Source organism: Equus caballus, chromosome 18 (assembly GCF_041296265.1).
Source record: "Equus caballus isolate H_3958 breed thoroughbred chromosome 18, TB-T2T, whole genome shotgun sequence".
Lineage (NCBI taxonomy): Eukaryota > Metazoa > Chordata > Mammalia > Perissodactyla > Equidae > Equus > Equus caballus.
The window spans coordinates 1043073-1069168 of record NC_091701.1 but is presented as its reverse complement, the minus strand read 5'-3'; the positions used below and the strand labels follow the sequence as shown (position 1 = coordinate 1069168).

Below are 26096 nucleotides of genomic sequence, written 5' to 3'. Positions count from 1 at the left end.
ATATGCTGTCTGGTGTTGACTGAAAGTTTGTTATGCAGAACATGACTGTATACACATATGTACACACACATATATACATGCACACATATGGAGAAAGAAAAGAAGGTAGAGGAGGCATAAATGGTTCATAATGGTTTTGGGGTACACCCTGGGAACTAGACTTTTCAAAGTTCTCTATGTGATTCTAGTATGCACCCAACATTGAGAACCAGTGTCTTTTTTTTTTATTTCCCAAATATCTCTCGAAGTTTAAAAAGTGCTTTCACTTAGTTTTCTCTCCCCAACTACACTGTGGTCTAGAAACAGCTGGTATATTACCCAAATCCTACAAATAGAGTAATAGAAACTTAGAGAGCTTAAGTGATTACCTGAGTTCACACAGCTCTGTGTGTCATATTCTTCTGATTCTACATCCCATGTCCATTCACTATTCTTCAATGTATAATTTTCTGTTGTTTCATGGGTGGAAATAACATCTAAATAACTAAGCAAGGACCACACCTCAGACTCTTTTATAAACTCTCGACATCCCCTAAAAGGGGATGGATGTTAATTGAGCACATTTTTATGCAAGGCTCCCTGTTACACATCTTATGTACACCAGATAAGGAAGCTGGGTCCTCCTAGGGCCATTTAGTAAGTAGGTGACATAAAGCTATCTGGAAGGAAGGCAAGCCACCCTCACGCTGGGGCTTCCCCAGGAATGCCACTTACTGCCACTAGAGATGAGCTCACTGACTTCAAACTAGAAGAAAACTTGGACTTTTCCAATACACTATACCCTAGTCTTCTACCAGCCTATACCTGAGTTGTTGGCTTGATGCCATCAGTGATGGTTTCATCCTCAACTTTTATCAGAACTTTAGAACATTATCACTTTCACAGCTTGGTTATAGGCCTTTAGAGAGAATGTTTGCTGGAGACTGGGTGTCATAAATGCAAAACTTTCCGTAATTTTTTCCATAAACTTAATGGAAAAGAGTTAATTTCCCTTCTACCCCTCTCCCCACCGTGGGAGACTGCTAGGGTCTTACATTCATTTACTTACTCACCAAAGAGCTTTGATCTTCTTGGGAGAAAAGGTTTTTGTTTCGAGGCCATTAATTAGAGCAGTATTTTTCAAAGTATGTCCCTAGACTAGCAGCAACACCTGATATGGTGGGAAGCCTCTAAGATGGCCCCCAAAGACCTCACCTCCTTGATGCAGGCCCTTATCAGAGTCCTTCAATGTGAGTGTGGGCTGGACTTAGTGACTCGCTTCTAAGGAACAGAATATGGCAAAAGTGATGGTATGTCACTTTCAAGATTAGGTTATAAAAAGGCTATGGCTTCCATTTTGGGGGGCCTCTCATGGATCCCTTGCTCTGGGGGAAGCCAGGTGACATACTGTGAGGGATGCTATGGAGAGGCTCATGTGGCAAGGAACTGATATCTCCAGCCTACAGCTAGCAGGGCTCTGAGGCCTGCCAACAGCCACATGAGTGAAGTCCTGCCTTGAGATGAGTGCAGTCCCTGCCAACACCATGACTACAGTCTTGTGAAGAACCCCGAGCTGAAGGCACCCAGCAAAGTCAGCCCATTATGCAGCAATAGATAACTTGTTCTTTGGGAACTTGTTAGAAAGACAACTTTTCAAGCCCCACCAAGACTTGCTGAGTTAGAAATTCTGGGAGTAGGCAAGCAATCTGTGTTTAAAATGCTTTCTAGGGGATTCTGACGCAAGGCTAGTTTGAGAATCACTGTACTAAAAAGACAGGCAAATAAGGGAGAGGCAAGGTAGATCAGGCTGTCTGCTGCTCCTCATGGGTCCTGGCGTGGAGGGTCAGAGAGCAGACTTTGGGGTTATATAAACTGAGTTTGAATCCTGGCTCTGGCTCTTACTAGCAGTGTGACTTTGGGCAAGTTTCCTTAACCCCCTCTCTGTTTCTTCATCTACAAGATGGAAATACTAATGCCTCTCAGAAATGTTATACGAATAAATGAGATAGTGCACATAAATCACTTAGCATAATGCCTGTCACACATTCAATATATCAATATATGGTAGCCAGTGTTACTGTCTTTGTCAATAAGTAGACAGGGCTGAGATGGATGTGGTGGTGATAGAGTCCATTCTCTCTGAAACGATTTATTTTCAGACCCTGCCTGAGAACTTCTCTACAAAAATGCTACTTAGGATTAAACTTATTCTCTGGTTTTTCATTTTTATTTTCAGGAGGCTTTTTTCATTTCTATTTGGAGAAATTTCTAGCACAAATCTCTGACTCTCCCTGTAGTATTGGGCAATGCAGAGTCAGTTTCTCAGTTTGCATCCCAGTAAAGTAAACCTGTTATCCACAAATGAACAAGGTGCTCTCCTAATGTGGGTCTGTTTAATAGCAGACATTCCCTCAGCCAACACAAGCAAGGCAGATCAAAATCCATCACCACATAGTGCAAGGTACATTTACATTATGTTATGAAAGTAGAATTTTACAGAATAAAGAAATGTTCCAATAGGTAGACAACTTCCTGACTTTCTGAGATCATTCAACAAGTCTTTCTTGAGTACACAGTATGTGCCAGACAGCACTGCAGATGCTAGAAATTCTAAAAGGAACAGTAAAAAGTTGCTGCCATGGAGTTTCTTAAGCAATGGGAACACAAAGATGGACAAAACAGAGTCCCAGCTCTCCAGGCACTCAAAATATAATGGGCAATAGAGACAGATAAATTCATGAGCTTTCTTTATATAGATGAAAAGTAGATGGAATGACATCAGCAACATAGCTGAGTGAGTTGTTCCCTTTGTCTTTCTCCCTCTAAATGACAATTAAATGGACATTCACTAACCAACAGAGGATACCCACACAGCACAACAGGACACCTGAGAGACCCATGCAGCTACACATCTGATGATGGGGGGACTGGATCCCTGGGAACCAATGGAACTAAGTGAGAAGACACCTCACCCTCTCCAGCAGCAGCGAGTCTGGTCAGAGATCCTTACACAGCAGCTGGTGTGACTGTAAGAGGAGGTGGAGGACAGGCCAGCCTACATGCAAATGCTCTTGGAAGGGTAGCCTGGCCTAGAGGAGTGCCTACCGTGCCACGGTGGCCTGTCACTGGGAATGCTCACCACTGAGTAGCTGTGACCCAGCCTAGGTGAAGGAACCCTGCCCACAAAGCACAGCGGCTGGTGTGACTGTAAGAGGAAGTGGGGCAGCCAAGCACAAGCGAACAGCTACCCTTGTTCACAGCTACCCCTTTTGAGGGGTAGCCCAGCCTGTGGAGTGACACCGGGCACTGGCAGCCACACCAGAGGGAAGGCTCCTGACTGAGTGGCTGTGGCTCAGCCCCCATAAAGGAGCCCCACGCACCAAACACAGCAGCTCAGCCAAACCACCAGCAAGCAGAGTGCCGGCCTGTGCCTGCACAACCCACCCACTGAGCACAGAGGCCCTGCCCCCACAAGAGCCACCAGCCGAGCAGCTGTGGTCAACCCATGCAAACATAGAGCAGCCATACCCATACAACTTCTAGCAGATGGGGTCAAAGCAGAAACACAGCTCCTGCTTCAACCCAGAGGTGGCAGGTGGAATGTGCGACCCGCTATTAACACAAATGCACCAGCAAAGGGTCAGTTCATCAAACACCATGAAAAACTGCAGTAACCCTTCAGAGCAGAAGTAAAATGACAAGTCTCCAGAAACCCATCATGAAGTCACAGAAATTTACAATCTAAATGGTAGAGAATTCAAAATAGTTGTCATAAAGAAATTCAGTGAGGGGCCGGCCTGGTGGTGCAGCAGTTAAATTCTCATGTTCCGCTTCTCGGCGGCCTGGGGTTCGCTGGTTTGGATCCCAGGTGCAGACATGGCACCGCTTGGCACACCATGCTGTGGTAGGCGTTCCACATAGAAAGTAGAGGAAGATGGGCACGATGTTAGCTCAGGGCCAGGCTTCCTCAGCAAAAAAGAGGAGGACTGGCAGTAGTTAGCTCAGGGCTAATCTTCCTCACACACACAAAAAAAAGAAATTTAGTGAGTTACAAGAAAAGTCAGAAAGACAGTTCACTGAGCTCAGGAATAAAATGCATAAGCAGAAGGAATACTTCACCAAGGAGATTGAAATTCTAAAAGAAAACCAAACAGAAATTCTGGATATGAAGAACACAATTAATGAGATTAAAAAATAATCTAGAATCCTTAAAAAATAGAGCTGACATATATAGCGAGAGAACATTCCATCCAAAAACAGCAGAATACACATTCTTCTCAAGTGCACATGGAACATTCTCAAATATAGACTATATGTTGGGAAACAAGGCAAGCCTAAATAAATTTAAGAAGATTGAAATCATATCAAGCATCTTTTCAACCATGATGCTATGAAACTAGAAACAAAGTACAAGACAAAAGCTGGGAAAGTCACAAATATGTGGAGACTAAACAACATGCTACTGAACAACCAATGGATCAATGAAGAAATCAAAGGAGAAGTTAAAAAATACCTAGAGACAAATGAAAATGAAAATACAACATACCAATTCTTATGGGATGCAGCAAAAGTGATTCTAAGAGGGAAATTTATAGCAATACAGGCTCACCTCAACAAACAAGAAAAATCTCAAATAAGTAATCTTAAACTACACTTAATAGAACTAGAAAAAGAACAAAGAAAGCCCAAAGTTAGCAGAAGGAGAAAAATAATAAAGATCAGAGCACAAATAAATGAAATAGAGACTAAAAACAGAAAACAGTAGAAAGCATCAATGAAACTAACAGCTGGTTCTTTGAGAAGATAAACAAAATTAGCAAACCTTTGGATAGACTCACTAAGAAAAAAAAAGAGAAGGCTCAAACAAATAGAATCAAAAATGAAAGGGAGAAATTACATTGAATATTAGGAGAAGATATGCCAACAAATTGGTTATCCTAGAAGAAATGGATAAATTCTTAGACTTATACAACCTCCCAAAACTGAATCCAGAAGAATTAGAGAATCTGAGTAGACCAATCACAAGTAAAGAGATTGAAACAGTAATCAAAAAACTCCCCAAAAAACAAAACTCCAGGACCAGTTGACATCTCTGGAGAAAGCTACCAAACATTCAAGAAGATTTAATACCTATCCTTCTCAAACTATTCCAAAAAATTCAAGAAGATGGAAGGCTTCTTTTTTTTTAAAGATTTAAAAAAAATTTTTCCTTTTTCTCCCCAAAGCCCCCTGGTACATAGTTGCATATTTTTAGTTGCGGGTCCTTCTAGTTGGGGCATGTGGGACGCCACCTCAGCATGGCTTGATGAGCCGTGCCACGTCCATACCCAGGATTCAAAGTGGTGAAACCCTGGGCTGCCAAAGTGGAGCACATGAACTTAACAACTTGGCCACAGGGCCGGCCCCATAGAAGGCTTCTTAACTCATTCTTGGAGGCCAACATCACCCTGATACCAAAACCAGAAAAGGACAACACATAGAAGGAAAATCACAGGGCAATATTGCTGATGAACCTAGATGCAAAAATCCTCAGGAAAATATGGGCAAACTGTATACAGCAATACATTAAAAGGACCACACACCATGATCAAGTGGGATTTATACCAGGGACACAGGGATGGTTTGACATCTGCAAATGAATCAATGTGATATACCACATTAACAGAATGATGAATAAAAATCACATGATCATCTCAATAGATGTAGAGGAAGCATTTGACAAGATCCACCATCCATTTATGATAAAAAAAACTCTCAATAAAATGGGTATAGAAGCAACGTACCTCAACATAATAAGGGCCACATATGACAAACCACAGCCAACATCATAACTTAATGGGGAAAAAGTGAAAGCCTTCCCTCTGAGAACAGGAACAAGATAAGGGTGCCACTATCACCACTGTCATTCAACATAGTACTGGAGGTGTTGGCCAGAGCAATTAGGCAAGAAAAAGACATAAAATGTATCTAAATTGGAAAGGAAGAAGTGAAACTCCCGCTGTTTGAGGATGACATGATTATATATATAGAAAACCCTAAAGAATCCACCAGAAAACTATTAGAAATAATCAACAACTACAGCAATGCTGCAGGTATAAAATCAACTTACATAAATCAGTTGCATTTCTATACTCTAATAACAAGCTAGCAAAAAGAGAACTCAAGAATACAATTCCATTCACAACTGCAAGAAAAAGAAAATATCTAGGGATAGACTTAAACAAGGAGGTGAAAAACCTATACACCGAAAAATGTAAGACATTATTGAAAGAAATCAAAGAACACATAAAGAAGCGGAAAGATAATCCATGCTTGTGGATTGGAAGAATAAACATAGTTAAAATGTCAATATTACCTAAAGCAATCTATGGATTCACTGCAATCCCAATAAGACTCCCAGTGACATTCTTCACATAACTAGAACAAAGAATCCTAAAATTTATATGAAACAACAAAATACCCTGAATAGCCAAAGCAATCCTGAGAAAAATGAACAAAGCTGGAGGCATCACAATCCCTGACTTCGAAACATATACAAAGCTACAGTAATCAAAACAGCATGGTACTGGCACAAAAACAGGCACACAGATCAATGGAACAGAACTGAAAGCCCAGAAATAAAACCACACATCCTCGGACAACTAATCTTTGACAAAGGAGCCAAGAACATACAATGGAGAAAGGAAAGTCTCTTCAATAAATGGTGCTGGGAAAACTGGACAGCCACATACAAAAGAATGAAAGTAGACCATTATCTTACACCATACACAAAAATTACCTCAAAATGGATTAAAGACTTGAATGTAACATCTGAAACCATAAAACTCCTGGAAGAAAATATAGGCAGTACACTTTTTGATGTCAGTCTTAGCAACATCTTTTCGAATACCATGTCTACTCAGTTAAGGGAAACAAATGAAAAAATAAATGGGACTTCATCAGGCTAAAGAGCTTCTTCAAGGCAAAAGAAACAAGGAAGAAAACTAAAAGACAACCCACCAACTGGGGGAAAATATTTGCAAAACATATATCTGACAAGGGGTTACTCTACAAAATATATAAAGAACTCATACAACTCAACAATAAAACAACCCAATCAAAAAATGGGCAGAGGATATGAACAGTCATTTTTCCAAAGAAGATATATGGATGGCCAATAGGCACATGAAAACACATTCAGCATCACTAACCATTAGGGAAATGTACATCAAAACCACAATGAGATATCACCTTACACCTGTCAGAAGGGCTATAATTACCAGGACAAGAAATAACAAATGTTGGAGAGGATGTAGTGAAAAGGGAACCCTTATACACTGCTGGTGGGATTGCAAACTGGTGCAGCCACTATGGAAAACAGTATGGAGATTTCTCAAAAAATTAAAAATAGAAATACCATATGACCCAGCTATCCCACTACTGAGTATTTATCCAAAGAACTTGAAATCAACAAGTCAAAGAGATCTCTGCACCCCTATGTTCACTGAAGCACTATTCACAATAGCCAAGATGTGGAAGCAACCAAAGTGCCCATCAACTCATGATTGGATAAAGAAGATGTGGTATATATACACAATGGAATACTACTCAGCCAGAAAAAAAGACAAAATCATCCCATTTGCAACAACATGGAAGGACCTAGAGGGAATTATGCTAAGCGAAATAAGCCAGTCTGAGAAAGACAAACACCAGATGATTTCACTCATATGTGGAGGATGAACAAACATATGGATAAAGAGAGTAGATTAGTGGTTACCAGAGGGGAAGGGGATGGGGGGGTGAAAGGGGCATATATGTATGGTAACAGATTAAAATTATACTATTGGTGGTGAGCATGCGGCAGTATATACAGAAATTGATATATAATTACAGCTGAAATTACACAATGTTATAAACCAAAAGATCTCAGTAAAATAATTGAAATGAAAAAGTAGATGGCACATGGTAGGTAATAAGCCAACAATAGCTCCTGTATTCTTAGCTGCTGATTTAAACACTAGAGCTGCTTTTTGGACAAAGCAGCTAAGAAAGGAAGGAGCTATCATTAGTTAAGTACCTACTATCCATTTTTGTAATCTGAAAGGAAAAAAACTAAGATGACACAATGGCAGATGAGGAATTTCAACAAAAGCTGGAAACTGGTAAGTGGGTGTAGGAAATGATTTTGCCAGGCACAGGAAGCTATCTAAAGGAAAGAAGTTATCAGCGACTGTGCAGGACAGGGGCAAGTCTTGGGGAAGCATACCGAGGTTTTGGTTTAAAGTCTGTGAAAGTCTGGCCTTCAGGTAACCTCCCCTAGCCCAATCAGCCTAGTGACTATGCATACTCCCCTTTTCATTTCCCCTCTCTCCTCCTCAAATTGTCTGCCAAGTTAAAAACACCAGAGACTCATGGATTTGCATAACTAAACAAGAGGATCCAGATTCTGGGACAGCAGATTTATTGGTGAAAGCAGTGAAGAGGTTTGGGATGAAAACAGGGATAACAGAAAAATCTGCTTAGTGAACTGTGGGTCACTCAGCTTCCTGCTGCATTCCCAGAATAAGCCTGTAACTCCTAGGTGGGAGACTGGAGGATATCTCTCTGGCAAAATTTACCAACCTCAGAGAAAAGACTTCCAAATACTGATTTATAAAATAAGCAAATTCTCACTTAGTTGTCCTATAGTGAAGCCCACTAGCTGATTAGCCCCAAACATGCCCATAGCACCAAACAGATGTACGGTGCCACACTTTTAATAAATGTAAATTGCAGCCAAAGATTGCCAGACATTTAGAAAAAATCCACAATACGCTAAAAAGACCAAATAAACAAGAAAAAAACCCCACTAAATAGAAAACGTGGGGGATAGAAGAAAACTTAAAAAGAACTAATATTAATAACCTCAAAAAGAAAGAGGAAAGATACTGTAACCGTGAAACAAGAGCATGCTGGTGTGAAAAAAAAAAAAAAACACCCACGGATCTTCCACTTCTGGACAAGATGGCGTAGACAGACTTCTCCCTATTCATCCCACTTAGTATGGATAAAAACTTCAGACATTATATATAAAAGAAAAATATGAAGACTCTGAATGTCAGAGAGAAGAAATTACACCAGCTAGGGATCCCAGAACTCAAGGAACAACTCACCAGTGAGCTCCCTGGGCTTTCTCTTGCCTCATGTATTCCTTTTATATATGTCTCATATATAGTGCTGGAGAATCTTGCTACCTGGAAATGCCTCTAGGCTCAGACATAAAACCCTAACAAAAGCCTGCTTTCTCTAACCGTAGAGAACCAGCCTAGCAAGACAGAAAACTTTTAGACAAGAACTGCCCTACTCTAACATGGTAAAAACCACACAATATCCCCTCATTCTCTGCCCTCCTCAGCAAAGCACGAGTGGGGAACTTCCATCCTCACCAAGCTACGATGAGGAATAATTCTCCCCTAGCCAAATCGTGTTGAGAAGGCCTGGTGGGAAGCTGGGAGTTAGATCCCCTCCAGTGATAACGAGGCTCTCCCCCATGGTTTCTTCCATCCCCTTCCTGGCAGCAGTGAGCCATCCCTTTCCTGCCCTGCTGGGGTCATGTAGGAGAAGGCCTAGCAGAGAGCCAGGACCTTCCCCATCACCCAGCAGTAACAAAGCCTCCTGAGCCTGTGGGGAGCTTTAACAAGTCTCCTCTCAACTAGGGTGGTGTCACTGGAGTCCTAGTGGAGACCTTAACTCCCATCCCCACTCATTCATAATGAGACACCCATGTGTGCATCAGGTCAGCAACAGAGGCCAAATAAGGAACCTAGGGTTTCACCCACACCTGGCAGTAATGAGGCAGTACCCACTTTCCCCCAAAGGAGTGGTGTTACAGGTGGTCTGCAAAATAGAAGATTTAAATAAGATCCAGAGACTCAAAACATACTACCCCAAATGCTCAGAATAAAACTGAAACTCACTTGTCCTACCAGGAATGGAGAAAATCTCAACTTGAAAAAGAAAAAAGTTAACAAATACCAACATCGAGAAGACTCAGATGCTGGAATTACCTGACAAATATTTTACAGCAGCTATGATAAAGATGCTTCAACAAGCAATACAAATGCTCTTGAAACAAGTGAAAAAATAGCACATCTCAGAAAACAGAAAATCTTAACAAAGAAATAAAGAATAACTAAATAAAACAATTGAAAAATACAATAACCAAAATAAAAAATTCAATGGATGGGCTCATGGGAGAATGGAGAGCACAGAAGATCACTGAACTTGAAGATAGAACAATAGAAATTACGCAATCTGAAAAACAAAGAGAAAACAAACTGAAAAAAAAATAAACGGAAGCTCAAGGACATATGAGACTATAAAGAAAGATCAGAATACTAGAGTAATTGGAGTCCAAAAAAGAGAGAAGGAAGTGGGTGGGGGTGAAAATGTACTCCAAGAAATAATGGCTAAAATTTTCTAAAACTTGGCAAAAGACAAAGCTACAGATTTAAGAAGTTGACTGTACCAAAATTGGATAAGCCCAAAGAAATCCACATGAAGAAACATCATAATTAAACTTCTAAAAATATAAGGGCAAAGAAAAAATCTTGAAAGCACTGAGAAAGAAAACACACCTTCCCTTTAAGGGAAAAGCAGTTTAAGTGACATCAGAAACCCGAGAAGCCAGAAGGAGGTGGCACAGCTTTTTTCAATAAAACAATTGTTAACGTAGAATCCCATATCCAGTGAAAATATCCTTACGGAATGAAGGAAAAATCAAGACATTCTCAGAGGAAGGAAAACTGAGAGAATTTATTGCCATCAGATATACTCTTAAAAAATGGCTAAAGGAAGCTTTGAAACAGATGATAAAATAAAGAATCTTACAACCAACATCAATGTAAGAAGAATAATGAAGAAAAAGAGAACAATGTAAAGAGAGTAAAAATATGGATAAATATAACACATTCCTTCTCTTCTTGAGATTTCTAAATTATGTTTGATATTTGAAGCAGAGATTATAACATTGTCTGATTTGGTTCTGAATGTATTTAGAGGAAATATTTAAGACAATTATATTGTAAACAAGGTAGGGTAAAGGAATTTAAAAGGAGGTAAAGTTTCTATACTTCACTTGAACGGGTAAAATGTCCACAACAGTAGACTGTGATGGTAAGTTGTATATATACAATGTAATACCTAGAGCACCACTAAAAAATTATTTTAAAAGATTCAAATAAGCTGTAGATACATAAAAATACAATTCTCAAAAATATTCAAGTAACCCATAGGACTCCAGGAAAAAGAACACAAAAACGATAAACATAAAAACAGAAAAAAATAAAAAGCCAGACTTAAGCCTTAATAATTACTTTAAATATAAATGGTAAATATTATACGGTAAAAAGACCAATTAAAAACAGAGAAAGGCAGAGTAAATTAAAAAAACAACCAAGTATATGCTGGCTATAAGAAACATTTCAAATATAATGATATAAGTAGGCTGAAATAAAAAGGATATAAAAAGTGGCTGGTGAGCACCTGCAGAAAACTGGCCTGAATCTGTGGGTCAGGGAGAGAACACAAACGTGTTTTAGTGCCATCTTTTGGAAACCAAAAGGGAGACTATCACACCCAGCCTGGTGCTTTGCAGAATCAGTAGAAGACATGCCAACTGAGGAAATCTGCCAGAAGGGGAGTAAGAAGTGTGGAACAGGTGCACTCACAGATCTGAGAAGGCCCCACAACCACAAGCAGGGCTGACTGCAGGTATTTCTCTCCCGAGGGCAGTTGGTAAAGGCTGGAGGAGTTGACGGCTACTTCAGATTCCAAGAAAGCAAGGCAAAACTTCAAGGAGCATGAAAAATCAGGGAAACATGACACCACCAAAGATCACAGTAATACTCCAGTAACCTGCTGCAAAGACATGGACGTCTGCAATTTACATGATAAAGATTCAAAATAGCTGTTTTAAGGAAACTCAGTGGACTACAAGAAAACGCAGACAATTCAGTGAAATCAGGAAAACACATGAAAAAAATGAGAAGTTTAACAGATAAAAATCATTAAGAAAAGAACTCAACAACTTTCCACAAAGTGGGCATAGAGGGAAAGTACCTGAACGTAATAAAGGCCATATATGACAAGTCCACAGCTAAGATCATACTCAGTGAAAAGGTGAAAGCTTTTCCTCTAAGATCAGGAATAAGACAAGGATGCCCACTCTCACCACTTTTATTCAACATACTATTGAAAGTCCTAGCCACAGCAATTAGGCAAGAAAAAGAAATATGGTCATGTGTCACTTAATGACGGGGATACACTTGAGAAATGTGTCATTAGGCAATTTCATCATTGTGCGAACGTCACAGAGTGCATGGATGGAAACCCAGATGGTAGAGCCCACTACACACCTAGGTTATGTTATAGCTTATTGCTTCTAGGCTACAAACATGTACAGCATGTTACTACACTGAATACTGTAGGCAGTTGTGACAATGGTAAGTATTTGTGTTCCTAAACATAGAAAAAGTACAGTAAAAATATGGTATAAAAGATAAAAAATGGTACGCTTGTAATAGGGCACTGACCATGAATGGAGCTTACGGGACTGGAAGTTGCTCTGGGTGGGTCAGCGAGTGGGAGGTGAGTGACGTGAAGGCCTAGAACATCACTGTCACTACTGCAGACTTTACAACACTGTGCCCTTAGGCTACACTAATTTCATAAGAATATTTTTCTTTCCTCAATAATAAATTAAACTTAGTTTACTGTAAGTTCTTTACTTTATAAACTTTAAAATTTTTTTAACTTTTAAACTTTTGTAATAATACTTAGCTTAAAACACAAACACATTATCAGCTGTCAAAAATACGTTCTTTCTTTATATCTTTATTCTATATGCTTTTTTATATTTTAAAAATTTTTAATTTTTATTTTTTATTACATTTTAAACTTGTTTTCTTAAAAACTAAGACGCAAACACACACATTAGCCTAGGCCTGCACAGGGTCAGCATCACCAACATCACTGATTTCCACCTCCACATCTTGTCCCAGTGGAAGGTCCTCAGGGGCGCTAACACACATGGAGCTGTCATCTCCTATGCTAACAGTGCCTGTTCTGGAATGCCTCCTGAAGGAACTGCCTGAGGCCCTTCTTGAGGAGGTGCCACTCTTTTCAGAAATACGTCCATGGTGGTTTGCTTGGTTTGTTTCTGTTTTTTCATAGTTTTGCTTGTAAGCAGATAATGAACCAGGAACATTCCTCGCTATTAATGAAAGCCTTTCAGTGTTGAGATCCATGTTTTCAAGCTTTCTAAAAGTTCTGCAAAAGCTTCTGCTAAACCCTTCACTGTAAATTTTCTTCTCCTTCATTTTATTTTCTTTTGCCTCTTCTTCAGCTATGCATTCCCGTTCCAGTTCCAACAACTCCTCACTAGTCGGTTCCTCGGGAAGCACCTCTAGGAGCCCCTCAGCGTCATCCTCATCCACACCCTGGTCAAGGTGGTTTCCATCTCAACCACAGCCTTGTTGATTTTTGCAGCCTCCTCATCCTTGGCAAATCCTTTGAAGACATGGACGAACCTTTTGAGTGTGTTCTTCCAGATGCCATTCATACACTTCTTGGTGACATCACCCCAAGTCCAAGTAAGGTTCTTTGTGCGGTCACAGATGCTGTAATCCTTCCAGAATTGCATCAGTGTCTTCCTCAGTTGCAGCAATGGCCTGGTCGAAGGTCCTCCTCACGTAGCAGGCCTTAAAAGCCGCTGTTACTCCTTGATCCCTTGGTTGGATCCAGGAGGTGGTGTTTGGAGGGAGACATCAGAGACACCACTCTGATGCTGGGATGAAGATCACCAATAAAAGGAGGATGTCTGGGAGCTTTATCAACAGTAAGCCAAATCTTGAAAGGCATGTTATTCTCCAAACAGCACTTCTCCGTTTTGCTGGCACAGCAATTCAGGAGGGCGTCTTGGAAGAGCAGCTGGGTCATCCGTGACTTCTTACTGTTCCTGTAGTTCACTGGCAGTGTGTGCTCACTGATAGGCTTGGAGGCGCTGGAGTTCTCACTGTGCCAGATCACAAAGGGTCCATTGCCCCCAAGCAAGACTGTTATCTTGTCCTTAAAAGCCTTGAAACCTGGCACTGCCTTGACCTCCTTATGGATGAAAGTCCTTTCAAGCACCTGTTTCCAGAATAGGGAGGTTTCATCCATTTTGAATATTTTCTCTGGCAAGTAATTTTCTTCCACAATCAGCTTATCTAGAGTTTGCAAAAATTCTTCAGCTGCCTTCACATCAGCACTGGCAGACTCACCACTCACTCTCATGTTACGTATGAATAATGATTCTTGAATTATTTAAACCACCCAGAGCCAGCAGTAAATTCAACATTATAGCCAGGTCCAGCCTCTTCTTTTAACATCGCAAACAAACTTTTTGCTTTGGCCGTGATTGTCATGGTGCTGAGAGGGACATATTCTCTGTCTAGTCTTCAATTTAGGTTTCCCCATATCTCATATAGGCCCTTCCTGAATTTTTGTTAGTCTCATTGCCTTCAGTGAAGCAGATCCTTTAACAGCTTCTGTCACTTTGTTCTTGTTCTTTAAGATCGTAGCTGTGGTGGAATGGGACATGCCTGATGGGCGAGAAATAAGCATCACTGATTTTCTACCTAAATCACTTTTAATTTCTTTTCTAGGCCAATCACTTGATGTGGCCTCTTACTGTCAACATTAGCAGTGGATTTTGCATGCTTAGGGACCATGATGCACAAAACAACACAAGATTAAATCAAGCACTACAGAAAATGATGCAAGAGATACAGTAAACACGAAACGTATGAGTCAGTTGCTGGTGTAGCACGGCATACTATTTTACAGTAACCTCTTTTTTTTTGGTGAGGAAGATTGTCACTGAGTTAACATCTATGCCAGTCTTCCTCTCTTTTTCATGTGGGATGCTGCCACCGCATAGCTTGATGAGCAGTGTGTAGGTCTGTGCCCAGGATCCGAATCCGCAAACCCTGGACTGTTGAAGCAGAGCACGTGAACCTAACCACTACACCACTGGGCCAGCCCCCAGTAACCTCTTTTTTTATAAGTAGAAAGAGTACACTCTAAAATAATGATTGAAAGTATAGTAAACACATAAACCAGTAACAGAGCCATTATTATCATTATCAAGTATTATGTTCTGTACATAATTGTATGTGCTATAGTTTTATACAGCTGGCGGCATAGTAGGTTTGTTTACAGCAGCATCGCCACAAATATGTGAGTAATGCATTGTGCTATGACATTACAATGGCTACAAGGTCACTCAGTGATGTGAATCTTTCAGCTACATCATAATCTTATGGGACCCCTGTTGTATATGTGGTCCATGGTTGACCAAAACATTGTTACGTGGCATATGACTATAAAAGGGATCCAAATTGGAAAGGAAGAAGTAAAACTGTTGGTATTTGCAGATGACATGATATTATATAGAAAACCTTAAACACTCCACCAAAAAACTTTTAGAAGTAATAAATGAATTCAGTAAAGTTGCAAGATACAAAATCAACATACAGAAATCTGTTGTGTTTCTCTACACTAAAAACAAAATATTAGAACAAAAGATTAAGAAAACAATCCTATTTACAATTGCATCAGAAAGAATAAAATACCTAGGAGTAAATTTAACTAAGGAGGTGAATGACCTGAAAACTACAAGACATTGATGAAAGAAACTGAAGAATACAGAAATAAATGGAAATATATTCCATGCTCATGGATTGGAAGAATTAATATTGCTAAAATGTCCATAATACTCAAAGCCATCTACAGATTCAATGCGATCCCTATCAAAATTCCAACGACATTTTTTCACAGAAATAGAACAAACAAAGCTAAAATTTGAATGGAACCACAAAAGACCCTGAATAGCCAAAGCAATCTTGAGAAAGAAGGACAAAGCTGGATTTCAAACTATATTACAAAGCTATAGTAATGAAAACAGCATAGCGTTGGCATAAAAACAGACACACAGATCAACGAAACAGAATAGAGAGCCCAGAAATAAACCCACACATATATGGTCAATTAATTTACAACAAAGTAACCAAGAATATACAATGGGGAAGGGACAGTCTCTTCAATAAATGGTGTTGGGAAAACTGGACAGCCACATGCAATGAACCAGTATGGCATTCGCCAGAATGAAACTGGACCAGTATCTTACAACATACACAAAAGTTCACTCAAAATGGATTAAAGACTTGAATGTAAGACCTGAAACCATAAAATTCCTAGAAGAAAACATAGGTGATAACCTCCTTGACATTGGTCTTGGCAATGATTTTTTGGATATGATACTAAAAGCACAAGCAACAAAGGCAAAAATCAACATCAAACTAAAAAGTTTTTGCATAATAAGGGAAACAACTAAATGAAAAGACAACCTACAAAATGAGAGAAAATATTTGCAAACCATATATCTGATAAGAGGTTAAAATCCACAATATATAAAGAACTCATACAACTCAATAACAAAAAACCAAACAATCCGATTAAAAATGGGCAGAGGAACTGAACATTTTTCCAAAGAAGACATACAAATGGCCAAAGGGTACGTGAAAAGATGCTCAACATCACTAATCATCAGGGAAATGTAAATCAAAAACCACAATGAGGTATCAGCTCACACCTGTCAGGATGGCTTTCATCAAGAAGATAAAGAGAGAAATGTTGGCGAGGATGTGGAGAAAAGGGAACCCTTGTGCACTGTTGGTGGGAATATAAATTGGTTCAGCTACTATGGAAAATAGTATGGAGGTTCTTTAAATAATTACAAGTAGAACTACCATATGATCTAGCAATCCCTGGGTATATATCCAAAGGAAATGGAAACAGAATATTAAAGAGATATCTGCACTCCTAAGTTTAGTGCAGCATTATTCACTATAGCCAAAATATGGAAACACACTGTCTGTCAAGGAATAAATGGATAAAGAAGATGGAGCATATATATACAATGGAATGTTATTCAGACATGAGAAAGAAGGACATCCTGCCATTTATGACAACATGGTTGGACCTTAAAGGCATTATGCTAAGTGAGATAAGTCAGATAGAGAAAGACGAATACTGTATGAACTCACACGTGGAATCTAAAAAAGCTGAACTCGTAGAATCAAAGAGTAGAATGGTGGTTCCCAGGGGATGGGGGGGTGGGAGAATTGGGTGATGTGGTTTAAGGGCATAAACTTGTAACTAGGAGATGAATAAGACTTGGAGATCTGATGCGAGCATAGAGATTATAGTCAACAATACTGTATTATAAACTTCAAAGTTGCTAGGAGACTAGATATTAAATGTTCTTACCACAAAAAGAAGAGAAAATCATGTGACATGATAGAGGTGTTAGCTAATGCTGATAATCATATTGCAATATATAATTCTATCAGATGCAATACGTTGTACACCTTAAATTTACAGAATGTCATTTGTCAGGTATATCTCATTTAAGAAAAAAAGAACTCTCAAAACTCCACTGTAAAAAGCAAGAATTCAATTAGAGAATGTGCAAAAGACATAGAGAGACATTTCACTGAAGAAGGTACATATGGCAAATGCTATAGGCTGAATGTTTTGTGTCCCCCCAAAATTCATATGTTGAAATCCTAATCCCAAGGTGGGGCCTTTGGCGGTGATTAAGGCATGGGGGCAGAGCCCACTTGAATGGGATTTAGTGCCCTTATAAAACAGGCCCCGGAGAGCCATGTGACATCACAGTGAAGACGGCCATCCACGAAGAGAGCTCTCCAGACACCAAATCAGCCAGCACCTTGATCTTAGGCTTCCCAGCCTCCAAAACTGTGAGAAACAAATTTCTGCTGTTTTTCTAAGCTACCCAGTCTGTAGTATTTTGTTATAGCAGCCTGAGCAGATGACGGCAGCAAATAAGGACATGAAAAATGTTAACATCACTTAAGGAAATGTAAATCATTATCGCAATGTCACCACATGCTTATTAGTAAAGCATAAAGTAGGGGTAAAATGAAAACATCTAAAACTCCAAATGTTGGTGAGGATGTAGAGAAGTGGATCTCTCACACGTTGATGGTGGGATGTAAAATGGTACAGCCACTCTGGAAAACATTTGGCACTTTCTTAAAAAGCTAACCATATACTTACCATACAACTCAGCAATCACACCGATGGGGCATTTATCCCAGAAGATGAAAATTTTTGTCCACCCAAAAACCCTTTCATAAGTGTTTCCAGGAGCTTTAAATGCAATAGCCCAAAATGAAACAACCCAAGTTACTTTCACCAGGTAATTGATAAGGGAAAATATGGTAAAGCCATACTGTGGAATAGTACTCAGCAATAAAGAGGAATGAACTATGGATACACACAATAACTCAATGGAAATCAATGGATTTATGCTTAGTGAAAAAAAAAAGTCAATCTCGAAAGGTAACATTTCTGAAATGAAAAAGTCCTTGAGATGGAGATCAGATTAGTAGCTGAAAGTAGTTAGAGGAGGGGAGAGGGAGGGTGAGTGTGAAGAGCGTAGCACGAGGGCGATGGAAGAGTCTGTATCTGCTTGTGGTCATCACATGAGTCTACACACGTGAGGAAATGGCACAGAAGCACGCACACATTCTTCCAGTGTCAGTTCCTGGCTTTAGTTTGTTCTACAGTTAGGAAAGATGTTACCTTGCAGGGTACACTGGACCTCTCCATATTCTTGTTAATTCCTGTAGATCCATGATTATTTTAAAATGCGAAGTTTAAAAAAGAGCAAGCAGGAACAAGAAAAAGCAACTCTAGTTATATGTGCTAACAAAAGTTAAAACAAAAGTCTAAAACAACAGCAACAATATCAAACCAAAAAAAGAATTATAAGAATATAGTGCTCATTACTGATGGAGATGTGGAGAAATAGAAAATGCTACGGGAAATGTGAAATATTATAGCCTTTTTGGAAGACAATCTGAAATCTATTAAAATATAAAAATGCTTATACTCTTTGGCAGTTCCACCTCTAAGACTCTATTCACTAAAATGTACTAATCTATGGGGTTATATATAAAATGGTGTTTATCAAATCAATATTTGTAGCTGTCAGGAACTAAAACAAAGTGTGTAGCTATCTATAGGTGAAAGGAGGTGCAAATTTTAATCATCACACCATGGAATATTATGCAGCCATTACTTAGAATTACAAGTACCTTGGAGATCTTTCCATGTGTGTTGTTAAATGGTAAGTGTAAGACACAGGAAGGGTGTTTGGGTGTTTGTATAGACCTGTACACATATATACATATATATGCATCTCTATATGATTGTAAGAGCATGGAGAAAGCACAGAATGCCATTCACCAGGCTGTTGCCACAGGTTAATGGGGGACCACAACGAGCTGATGCTGAGGTGGGAAGAGGGACACAGATAGCATCTGTGATAAAAACAACATGAATGACCTCCTGTTTATATCAAATTGCATGTGTGGCTTTGTTTGAGTGTGTTTGTATAACAGGAAGAATAAAATGATGGTCACCAAAATGTTAGGATGATTACCACAAAGTGGTAGGGTTACAGGGAATTTTTAATGTTCTCTATAATTTTCTGTATTGTTGGAATTCTTTATAATGTGCATATATTATTCATATAATCAAAATAAAGCCATTTTTATTACAAAATAAAATTAGAGAACAATGAACAAGGGAAAAATTCAATAGGAGGGTTGGAAATAAATTTGAGAAAATTGCTCCCAAAGATACAAAACAAAAATGGAAAGATGGAATGTAGAATGGTAAGAATGTTACAGCATTGTCAAGGAGTTACAACCTCTCTGACTAACAGGAGTTCCAGCGAAAAAGGAGGAAAAAGGAGGGAAGGAAATTATCAAATAAATAATAAATGTTTTTCCCCAGTACTGAAGGTTAAGTCTGCTGATTAAAAGGGCACACTGAATGTTTAGCACAATAAATAAAAAGAAACGCACATTCAGGATTATCACTAAGAAATTTCACAACACCAGGGATAAAAGAGAGGACCCCAAAAGCTTCTAAAGAAAAAAACAACAAGCCACACACAAATGGCTGGAATAACAGCGCCACCACCCTTCCACCAGCAGTTTGATACTAGAACACAGTGGAGCAATGCTTTCAAGTCTCTGAAGGGTAACTTCAACCCCGAATTCTACACAAAGCCCAACTATCCATCAAATATGAAAGTTAAAAAAAAAGGGTTTTTTTCAGATGTTCAAAAAACTCAAAAACTCTACCTCCTATGTACCTTTTCTTAGGAAGCTACTGAGGGATGTTCTTGAACACAACAAAGGAGTAGAGGAAAGCAGAGGATCCGAGAAACAGGAGATCAGAGAGAGTTATGCCGAATTTCTGGAGAACAGTCCAAATGAGAGCAGGAGGCCAGAGGGTTCTGGAAGGAAGGTCTCCAGGAGAAAGGAGAGACTTGACAGAATACTGACCTGTTTGAACATCTGGAAAATGCTTTGTAGGTGATCTGGTAGAGAGTCAAATTTAAGGACGGATTTATAGAAAATTATACATATGAAAACCGCAACAATTATTAACTCCAGAAAAAAGCAAAAGAAATGTCACTGTAGCCCACTACTTGGCTTTACAGTGAAGAATGTTTTCATGCTCACAACGATATAAACACTTGTTACTGATTTAACTACATATTGGGAAATATGATATTAAGAGGATAGGAATGGAGAGGGGATAGACATGCAAGAGGCTGAATCTTCATCACGACCACAGCTGGAAGTTAACAGATAATATTTTAAAATAACAAATCAAAATAAGTAATAAATCAAAACAGCAGTTTAAAATTACTTAATTAACTTAAAATTAACTAACCGAACTTGGTTGTCTCTGGTGGGGGAGGGATGGGCCCAGTGGCTGTTGTTTCCCAAGGAAGTGTTCTAACGCTCCCTGAGGGGAGGGGCGGCAGTGCCCACCTGGGAGGCTGTTAGACTGCGAACCGCAGGCCCCGCCCACACATCTGAGCCCGAGCCTGCATCCCAACAGACCTCAGGGGATTTACATGCACTTTAAAGTTTGAAAAGCATTATCTTAGTAACATTTGCTTGTATGACTATTTGCATGCATAATTTTGATAGTTTTTGAAAAGTAAAGGGCAAAAGAAAAACAAAAAGGACAATAAAGCATTCCCAGAAGCTTATCAACAAGGATGTTCAATGTAGCATTATTTATGATATTAAAAAACTGAAACAACCAAAATGTTCTAAACAGTACAGAATTGGTTAAGAATTATGAGGCAAACATATAAACCAATACCATGCAGCCATTAAACTAATGACATAAATGGTTTTTTCTAATTAAACTTTTTTTTTTAGGAAGAGAATGAGTTTTTTTTTTTTCGGATGTACATCATATTTCGAATTCTTTGTACATTACATCATGTTCACCACCCGAAAACTAATTATAGTCCACCCCCTCACATGTGAGCCTAATCACCCTTTTGCTCCCCCCCCCCCCCCCATGGTAACCACCAGTCCAATCTCCAATGCAATGTGGGTTTTTTGTCATTGTTTTTATCTTCTACTTATGATTGAGATCATATGGTATCTGACTTTCTCCCTCTGACTTATTTCACTCAGCATAATACCCTCAAGGTCCATCCATGTTGTCACGAATGGCCAGATTTCGTCATTTCTTATGGTTGAGTAGTAGTCCATCATGTATAAATACCACATCTTCTTTATCCATTCGTCCCTTGATGGGCACCTAGGTTGCTTCCATGTCTTGGCTATTGTGAATAATGCTGCAATGAACATAGGGGTGCAAGTATCTTTATGCCTTTGAGTTTTAAAGTTCTTTGGATAAATACCCAGCAGTGGGATAGCTGGACCATATGGTAGATCTATCCTTAATTTTCTGAGGATACTCCATACTGCTTTCCATGGTGGCTGCACCAGTTTGCACTGCCACCAGCAGTGAACAAACGTTCCCTTCTCTCCACACCCTCTCTAACATTTGTTGTTTCCTGTCTTGTTAATTATAGCCATTCTGACCGGAGTGAGGTGATACCTCACTGTAGTTTTGATTTGCATTCCCCTGATAGCTAATGATGAGCATCTTTTCATATGCCTGTTGGCTGTCCATATATCTTCTTTGGAGAAATCTGTGTTCAGATCTTTTGCCCATTTGCTAATTGGATTGTTGGTTTTTTTGTTGTTGAGATGTATGAGTTCTTTGTATATTTTGGATATTAACCCCTTATCTGATATGTGGTTTGCAAATATCTTCTCCCAATTGTTAGGGTGTCTTTTCGTTTTGTTGATGGTTTCCTTTGCTGTGCAGAAGCTTTTTAGTTTGATGTAGTCCCATTTGTTCATTTCTTCTTTTGTTTCCCTTGCCTGGGTCAGACATGGTACTTGAAAATATGCTGCTCTGACCGATGTCAAAGGGCGTACTGCCTATGTTTTCTTCTAGAAGTTTCATGGTTTTGGGTCTTACATTCAAGTCTTTAATCCATTTTGAGTTGATTTTTGTGCATGGTATAAGGGAATGGTCTACTTTCGTTCTTTTGCATGTGGCTGTCCAGTTTTTCCAACACCATTTATTGAAGAGACTCTCCTTTCTCCATTGTATGCTCTTGGCTCCCTTGTTGAATATCAGCTGTCCATAAACATGTGGGTTTACTTCTGGGCTCTCAATTCTGTTCCTTTGATCTGTGGGTCTGTTTTTGTGCCAGTACCATGCCGTTTTGGTTACTATGGCTTTGTAGTATAATTTGAGATCAGGGAGTGTGATACCTCCAGCTTTCTTCTTTTTTCTCAGGAATCCATTGGCTATTCGAGGTCTTTTGTTGTTCCATATAAATTTTAGGATTCTTTGTTCTATTTCTGAGAAAAATGTTGTTGGAACTTTGATAGGGATTGTGTTGAATCTATAGATTGCTTTAGGAAGTATGGACATTTTAAAAATGTTAATTCTTCCAATCCAAGAGCACGGAATATCTTTCCGTTTCTTTGTTTCTTCGATTTATTTCAACAATGTTTTATAGTTTTCAGTGTACAGATCTCTCACCTCTTTGGTTAAGTTTATTCCTAGGTATTTTATTCTTTTTGTTGCAATTGTAAATGGGATTGTATTCTTAATTTCTCTTTCTGCTACTTTGTTGTTAGTGTATAGAAACGCAACCGATTTTTGTACGTTGATTTTGTATCTCGCGATTTGACTGTATTCCTTTATTATTCTAAAAGTTTTTTAGTGGAATCTTTAGGGTTTTCTAGATATGAAATCATGTCATCTGCAAAGAGTGACAGTTTCACTTCTTCTTTTCCAATGTGGATCCCTTTTATTTCTTTTTCTTGCCTGACTGCTCTGGCTAGGACTTCCAATACTATGTTAAATAAGAGTGGAGACAGTGGGTATCCTTGTCTGGTTCCTGTTCTTAGCAATTAAACTTTTAATTTTGATGTAATTGTAGATACACATGCAGATGTAAGAAATAGTACAAATGGATCCTGTGTACTTTGTACTCAGATTCTCACAATGGTAACATCTTGTAAAACTACAGTGCACTATCACGCCCGAGACAGGACACTGACACACCCCACAGATCTCACTCAGATTCCCCAGTTGTCCTCACAGTTATTTATGTGTGTGTATGTGTGTTTAGTTCTATGCAGTTTTATCACATTTGTAGGTTCACGTATCCACCATCACGGTCAAAACACAGAAGAGTGTCATTACTTCAGGATCCCTTTCCTGCCTTTTGTAACCTCACCCACCTCCCTCTGCCCAGCCTCTGGCAATGACTAGTTACTTCTTCATCTCTGTACTTTTCTCATTTTAAGAATGTTATATAAATGTATTCCTGTAGTATATAACTGCTTGGTATTGGCTTTTTTTCACTTAGTATGATTCCCCTTAGACCCACCCAAGTTGTTGTGTGTATCGATAGTTTGTTTTTTTCACACCATGGAATGATACTGCTCCATGGTGTGGATGGACTACAGTCTACTAACCATTCACCCACAGAAAGGCATCTGGGCTGTTTCCAGTTTGGGGCTATTATGAATAAGGCTGCTGTGAACATTTATGCATAGGTTTATGTGTAAAATAAGTTTCATTCCCCCGGGATAAATGTGCAGGTGTGCAATTGCTGGGTCATACGGTGAACCCAGGGTTAGTTTCGCAAGAAGCTGCCAGACCCTTTTCCAGAGCGGCTGCACTGTTTTACACTCCTGCCAGAAATGTGCAAGATATCCAGTCTCTTCACATCTTTGCCAGCATCTGGGGTTGTCATTAAATGTATATTTTTTGTTTGAATCATTCTGATTGTTTTTAATTGGCATTTCTTTAATGGATCATGATGTCAAACATCTTTCATGTGCTCATTTGCCATCTGTATATCCTCTTTGGTAAAATGTTTTTTGCTGTTTTCTAATTGGATTGTTTGTAGTTTTACTGTTGAGTTTTGAGAGCTCTTTATATATTCTAGCACTAGTCCTTTGTTGTATATGTGGTTTGCAAATAAATTCTCCCAATGTGTAGTGTATCTTGTATCCTTCTAGCAGAGTCTTTGCAGAGCAAAAGTTCTTTGATTTTGATTAAGTCCAATTTATCATTTTCCATCATGGATGTACTTTCAGTGTCATGACTAAGAACCCTTTACTACCTGCTGGATCCCCCAAATTTTCTCCGAAAATTTTTAAGTGTTATGTTTTACATTTAAGTCTTGATTAATTAAATTTGAGTTGATTTTTGAGTAAAGTGTGAGCTTTAGGTCAAGATTTTTTTCTATGGATGTCCAAATGCTTTAGCACTGGGTGTGGAAAAGGCTACCATTCCTCCATGGATTATACAGTAAGCCTCAATTAATATTGGGTACTAGGATTCCCCCCACTTTATTTTTTCAAAACTGTTTTAGTTATTCCAGGGCCTGTCCCTCTCCATATAAATTTCAGAACACACACAGATTTTTAAAGGTTAGAAAATGTTCACAATGTATCCCCACAGACCCAATTTAAATCTTTAAGTAGAAACAGTACCTTGGATCCTTGCTCTCAAAGTCACAGAAGACTGTGGGTGAAGGTTAGGAAGGCTATCCAGCATTCACTCATAATGCTGACAGTATACGTAGCAGAGACCCAAGAGATCACCTAAGCCAACCCTTGTGGATAAGGAAACTGAGTCTGGGGAGTCTTATTCCAAGGTTCAGGGTTGGTAAGTATCAGAGGGGAATAGAACACAGGTGTTCTAAACTTCTAGTTTTTCCTCATTTGTCTCACCCGCCCACAGTAACTTCTCATCTTGCTTCCTCTTGGTCTTGGTCTCCTTCTTAAGCCCCCTTGGCCAGCAGTGCAAACCCACATGTGTGCAAATAAAATGATAAATAACATGCTGGAACTTACTTCCCCTGGAATCAGGTTCTTTGCCCTTAAACCTGAAATTAAAAAGGGAAGAAATTTCTACATGTAAACAGCACCTTTCACACCCAAAGTCTCCACCACAGGCCTCCTCCAGCTCTCCAGCATACAAACACACGCAGAGCGCCTGGGGCCTCCCAGGTGTGAGGCGACTGAATTACATGGCCGCCTGCAGGGCGGGAATTCTCCAGGTCTCTGAAACACTGGGCTGGGCCTGAGAGGGCGCCTGGTAGGCTCCTTGTCACTCCTGGCTGGGCTCCAGTGGTGGACTCCACACTGCTAGGCTGATGGAGCCCCCTCAGCCCTGAACTCTCTAGCCCATTGACCTTTCCAGTTTCTTAATTACATTTTCAAAATTTTTCTTTCACAATTTTTTCAGTATCTGAAATAATCTTATTTGCGCAATTATTTATTTACTTCTGCCACACTTGCCTCTCCTTTGAGGACAGAGATTTTTATATATTCTTCAATATTGTATCCACAGCACCTAGAATATTGCCTGGCCCATAATTGGCACTCAGTAAATATTTATGAAATTGAAGAAGAACAAAGGGTTTGGCCGAAGATGGGGTAGTGAAAAGAAGGATACATTTGGAAACATTAAAATTAAGAACTTCTTCATCAAAAGATACCATGAAAGAAGGAAAAAGGCAAGCCATGGAATAGGAAATGATGTTTGTGGCACATTTAACCAACAATGGATTGTATCTAGAATATATACGATCAGTAAGAAAA

The 26096-nt window shown here is 39.3% G+C and overlaps 1 protein-coding gene and 1 long non-coding RNA gene across 4 annotated transcripts in view; one reads left to right on the top strand and one right to left on the bottom strand.

Annotated features, from left to right (window-relative positions):
• Window positions 1-26096, top strand: part of LOC111768856 (uncharacterized) — a 229988-nt gene that overhangs the window by 41464 nt on the left and 162428 nt on the right. The gene's annotated exons all lie outside the window — the stretch shown is intronic.
• ARHGEF4 (Rho guanine nucleotide exchange factor 4) overlaps window positions 1-26096 on the bottom strand; it is a 245374-nt gene that overhangs the window by 132330 nt on the left and 86948 nt on the right. The window lies entirely within an intron of this gene.